We start from the raw sequence: 6,554 nt of genomic DNA on the forward strand, positions 1-6,554 counted from the left end.
ACTTCCTCTTTTGCAAGTCTGCCAATTTGTGTTCTTCAAGGAGCAATTATGTTAGTGCAAAAACCACATTGATAAATAATATCTCTGTATTTGAATTTTAAAATGAAGCCCTCCAGAGGGTTAGGTCAGAAAAAAAAAGCAGTGATAGCTTACTTTGCTGGACTCAAGTTCAATTTAAAATTCACATGTTAATAAAGAAAACGTCTTCCTTTCTATTTTGGACTGAAAGAGAGAAAATAATGATAAAAGCAAGTTAAGACTTACCTTAGTAATTAGGGAGTCCCAATGGATCAGACTTGCTAATAGGAACCCAATTAAAACACATTTTTGAAGGATTTTGTTAGAACTTATAAACATCCCAGATCTAGTTTTAGAATGTCAGCTTTTTTTTTCCCTTTTAAGTTTACAATTATGTTTTTATTGCATGTTGCATACCAAGTAGGGCTAGGAGAACCCTCTGTCTATTAATCAGTTTTGAGACAGTGCATAAGACTCTAGCACATCGGAGCCAGACAGGGAAACACAATTTCTTTGTAGCCCACATGTCAGGGCCTAGCCTTCTATTAGAAAAGCTTGTCATTAATAAAGAATCTACTTTGCATCATTTGTGTCTGAAGATCAGAAATTGCTGTACTTAGTACATAGCCTCACTGCCAGTACACAGGCACCTGCCAGGTTGAGAGGGTACAGCCACCTGGGACAGCTTGGCACAGAGTGAGGAAAGCTTTTTCAATTTGCAGAGAAAGAAATTACTACATTAAATGAGCAAGATGGGACCAAAAAACGGGCGCCCCATCTACCCACCTGCTGTTCTTGATCTAGAAATCACGCAGTCCTTTGGTTATTGTCAAGGAGCCCATTTCACAAATCCACGTGGCTACAGAGATTGCTCAGTGGTCATCATCACCCCTACCCTCCGTGCCTCTGGGTTCCTGTGCACTGTTATATTACTCAGTTGACTCTGACTCACCAGCACACGCTGCTGTAAAGCATCTAGATATCCTCGTTGTAGATACATGAGAGTTTGAGAGCGATGGATCTGAGACAGAATGGCTGCCTTGGGCTCACCGCAGGTGTTACCACGCTTGGTTTTACCTCGGGTGCAAGTCAGAAGACTGGAATGGTAAAGTTTACACATTTAACCCACTGCACTGTCAGTCTGAGAATATAATGAAATGAGCCTTTTGTTGACTCTGCTCTTAGGATCCCAGGAGTCTTTCTGCGGGATCTTCATGATGTCAAAGCAATGAGTGTTCAAGTCAGTGATTAATCGGCCAAGCTGGTTGTCTTAGTTTTGCTTCCCCCAGAAGCAAACCTGAAATCAAGTATCCAAATGCAAGTAGCTCATTTGGAGATGATTCCTGGGAAGATTGTTAAGTGAATGGGGGATTCAGACAGGGAAAATAAGGAAAGCAATAAAGGGTGAATTTCCCAGAAAGGTGTCACTATGGAATCCCCAAGGGAAACTGCAACAACCATAGAACCAGGGATTAGCACTCTATAACCCATGAGCCAAATCCAGCCTGGTTTTATACAGCCCATGAGCTCTGAATGGCTTTTTACATGTTTTAATGGTCACAAGCATCAAAAGAAGACACATAAAATAATGTGAAATTCAGATTTCTGTGTCCATAAATAAAGTTTTAGTGGAACATAGCCATGCTCATTCATTTACGAATTGTTTATGACTGCTTTCACTCCACAAGAGCAGAGTTGAATAGCTGCCATAGAGGGGGCCTCCTTGGTGGCTCAGTGGTAAAGAATCTGCCTGCCAAAGCAGGAGACACGGGTTCGATCCCTGATCCGGAAGGTCCCACATGCCATGGAACAACTAAGCCCATGTACCACAACTATGGAGCCTGTGCTCTAGAGCCCAGGAGCCACAACTGCTGAAGCCTGCACACTCTAGAGCCTGTGGTCCACAGCAAGAGAAGCTGCTGCAACAAGAAGCCTGCACGCTGCAACTAGAGAGTAGTCCCCAACTTCCTGCAACTAGAGGAAAGCCCACGCAGCAACGAAGATGCAGCACAGCCAAAAATAAATACATAAATAAAAATGTTTAAAAATAGTTGCAGTAGAAATCATGTGGTGGCAAAGTCTAAAATGTTTACTCTCTGGCCCTTTACAGAAGTGGTTTGCTACCCATGATGTAGAAAGCACCTCCGAGGTATCTCACCTCAGAGGCTTGAGAGCTGGCATCCTTATCCACCAAGTCCCACTGTCAGTGCATGGGGGCTGATCCTGGAGGACTTTAATTTCCCAACACCTGTAGCCTGCCTGCAGAACATTCAAGTGTTCTGAATCCTGTGCTAGTTCATTCTCAGCTCCAAATGACATAAGTAAATACTCAGAGAAGGCAATGGCACCCCACTCCAGTACCCTTGCTTGGAAAATCCCATGGACGGAGGAGCTTGGTAGGTGGCAGTCCATGGGGTCACTGAGAGTCGGACACGACTGAGCGACTTCACTTTCACTTTTCACTTTCATGCATTGGAGAAGGAAATGGCAACCCACTCCGGTGTTCTTGCCTGGAGAATCCCAGGGACGGGGCAGCCTGGTGGGCTGCCGTCTATGGGGTCGCACAGAGTCGGACACGACTGAAGCGACTTAGCAGCAGCAGCAGCAGTTTTCTATATTCATGAGAAAACTCAGTTCCATTTTGAGCCCAAGAGTGCAGAATAAATTAAATGTTTCTACCTGTTCCAATGGATTGAATTAAGCAGTCTATATAATCTAAGTTATATAGGAGAGCATTAGGCTCAAAATACGTTGCCTTTGTGGAACAGAGCTGGGGGCATGAAGTGGTTTCCTCAGTTGACAACAATTCATGCTAATGGGTAAGTTGGAGCTGAGAATGCATTTTTCTTCTATACACCCCCACCAAGTAGCTAGTTATTTCAGTTAGAATGGTATGAAAACCTAAATGGAGATTAAGTTATATATTTAACTCCATAATTAATATTTTGCTTGTAAATAACTGAACTAATGAAATGTAAAAGGTAGAAGCATTGTCCAAGTTGTTGTAAAGCAAAACTTGCTCTTGCCAAGGTAAAACTTGGATTCTAGGTACCAGTTTTACCAAGATTGTCCTGTATATCCTCTGCAAAGGTGCTATAGATATATATAATGTAATAAATATTATGGGCTTCCCTTGTGGCTCAGCTAGTAAGGAATCCACCTGCAATGTGGGAGACCTGGGTTCGATTCCTGGGTTGGAAAGATCCCCTGGAGAAGGGAAAGGCTACCCACTCCAGTATTCTGGCCTGGAGAATTCCATGGACTGTATAGTCCATGGGGTTGCAAAGAGTTGGACACGACTGAATGACTTTCACTTAATTACTTAATAAATATATTATATGAATATGTATATTTATATATAAAATGAAACCTAAACATACCAATTTCAAACAACTCTATGCACTAACTTATAGCCTTATGCACTAATTTTCTTAGATGGTCAAACATCACCAAATGCTCTCTCTTTAAAAGTGACAATAGCAGCACGGCTTAAAATCCAAAATAAACCATTCAGAAAAGATTGAAATTGAAAAAAGAAATCAAGTTTTTATTGAGAAACTATTTCAAATTCATCTCTGCTTACTAAAACTAAGCACAATTGTTTCCACCAATAGAGTTGCTAAAGGGTGCAGAATTTTAGATGTTGTTTATCTCCCAGCATGCCAGTGTATTGTTAAAGAGGGAAAAGTCTATTTATCCATGCCCAGATTTGAAATTAGAACAAACTGTACACTTTAATGATCCTGTGTGTGACCCTTTTATTTCTAGAGAACTCGAAGATTAAGTGCTGCCAGATTTCATCATGCCCGCATAAACCTCCCCTTGCTCATTGGAAGGTTAACCTCCTGTCTTGGGATTCTCCCACTGACAGACAAGCCTTCAGTGCAAAGCTCTAGTTTTCCTTTATTAGGAAGAGAATGTTTGGTGATAGCAGGATAAGAAAACACTGGTCTTAGATACAGTGGCCTGTTTCTATTTTTCTGGCTTGCTATATTTATTTTTACAAAGCCAGAAGACACTTTTCCCCCAAATTCCACTCATTCATTCAAGTGTTTATTCATTTGATAAATCTTTGAGTTCCAACAATATATCAGGCAATATCCCCTCAAGTCCCCCTGTCCCAACACCCCCAACTACCACACATGTATCCCTTTGACTCACTTTAGGTAAAGCTGATAGAAGGCTGGAGGAATGTATGTACTGCGCTGGGATCTTCCATGTTACCCCAGCTACCAGACCACATGACAGATTGCCACAACTTAAGATGGCACAGTGGGAATTGACTCCAGGGCTGTGAAATTCTGGATTGAATCCCTTGAAAGAGCTCTTCAGGAAACCAAAAGTGATTTTACCAGAAAGATTTGCCTGCTGGACCCTAAAGGCTATTACGCAGCTGAGTAGGGTTGGATATCAAAAGAAATAAAAGTTATTAAGCATGATGATCAGATGCTGTCTGAGTTGCAGCATCTGATTCAGGCATTGATATTGTTATGGGGCAGGGGTGTTGGGACAGGGGGACTTGAGGGGATATTGCCTGATATATTGTTGGAACTCAAAGATTTATCAAATGAATAAACACTTGAATGAATGAGTGGAATTTGGGGGAAAAGTGTCTTCTGGCTTTGTAAAAATAAATATAGCAAGCCAGAAAAATAGAAGCAGGCCACTGATTTAGGGATCAGAGTTGCAGCAACGATTTAGGCACTATAGTTCTGGTTAACAAGATGGCTCTGGAAGTGAATGATACTTGCAGTTCATCTCTTTGCTTATAAAATCGGTTTTGTAATCAATATTAGAATATTACCTATGTGTTCATTATGGTCATAACAATATCAATTCTGTTTCCTCTCTCCTTTAAATCACACCTAAATATTTTCCTTAGGGTTCAAACCTTAGGCCAGTGGATTTGAAAAAAGCAAACTACCTACCTATTCTTAATGCACCTGTCTTTCCCTCTTCTGCCAGGTCTTTTTCTCTTGAACAATAACTAGCCCCTTATTTCCATATTCTTGGAAGGGGTCCATTATACTAATATCATGCACTAAATCTCACTGATACCTGTGAGATTGTATATGCCTTGAATATTAAAATATTGCCTTTTTATTGCTTTTAATTATAAATATTGCTTGGGTTGTTATAAAGCAGGAGTAGCAAACACTTGGAAAGCATGCTGTAATCCCTGCTTCCTGCATGGGGCAGGCATTGCTAATCAGATGTAGCCCTCTGAATGCAGCTTCAGAATATTTCCCAACACAAAGTTCAGGAAACCTCTATCAAGATGAAGTCTATTTGCCATTCTTGGTATATTAAGCTATGAATCCTGTTCTTTGGGGTTAATGTCAAGAAAATTACTTTTGAGATAGGTTTGAGCCAGTTTTTAATTTGGAAGGGATGAAAAGAAAGAAAGAGAAGAGCAAATAGAGCACTGCTCATATAAAGCAATGTTTTTCCGAGGAGAATGCTTATCGGATTTAATTTCCATTCTGGCAGATGGATTCTAACGTTTAAACAGAATCTCTTGGGTTTGAAGAAACCTCTCGTGGGTCATTTAGCTCATATCTCAGCACAACCAGAAGATAGATCTCATTATTTTTCTTAAATCCTGTCTTAAAAATAAATGGGCATCTAATGAGTCTTTAAGTAGTGATTTTACTGCCTTCTCTGGATGCATGTGCCATAACTTCTATATTCTAATAGCTTCCTAGCTTCTGTATTTTAATAGCTACTAATTCTTCTCTAATATTTATTTAAAAATTGTCCTGTAGCATCACAAGTCCGTTGCTGCATCCTCTATACTCATTATGCTTTTAACCTTTTAAGCTCATCCAGTGGCCAATCACAGCTAGCAGCTATTGAATAAGAAACATGAGCCATGGATGTTATGGATGGTCACCACAATCCCCTTGGACTTAACATTTGTTCCTGACCAGTTCCCCTTTTTGCACCCCACCTCCCCTAACTCCCAAAACTTGGAGGATAATTGGCAATCATGCATCCGGCCCTTTGGATTCAATTGTTGATGTTCAGTCGCTAAGTCGAGTTTGACTTATTGCAACCCTGTGGACTGCAGCGTGCCAGGCTCCTCTGTCCTCCACTATTTCCCAGAGCTTGTTCAAACTCATGTCCATTGAGTCAGTGATGCTATCTAACCATCTCATCCTCTGCCATCCCCTTCTCCTCCTGCCCTCAATCTTTCCCAGCATCAGGGTCTTTTCCAATGAGTCAGTTCTTTACATCAGGTGGCCAAAGTATTGGAGCTTCAGCTTCAGCATCAGTCCTTCCAATGAATATTCAGGGTTGATTTACTTTAGGATTGACTGATTTGATCTCACTGCAGTCCAAGGGACTCTCAAGAGTCTTCTCCAGCACCACAGTTTGAAAGCATCAATTCTTTGGCACACAGCTTTCATGATGGTCTGACTCTCACACCCTTATAGAAGTGAAGTCGCTCAGTCGTGTCCAACTCTTTGTGACCCCATCGACTGTAGACTATCAGGCTCCTCCATCCATGGGATTTTCCAGGCAAGAGTACTGAA

Source organism: Bos mutus, chromosome X (genome assembly GCF_027580195.1).
Source record: "Bos mutus isolate GX-2022 chromosome X, NWIPB_WYAK_1.1, whole genome shotgun sequence".
NCBI lineage: Eukaryota > Metazoa > Chordata > Mammalia > Artiodactyla > Bovidae > Bos > Bos mutus.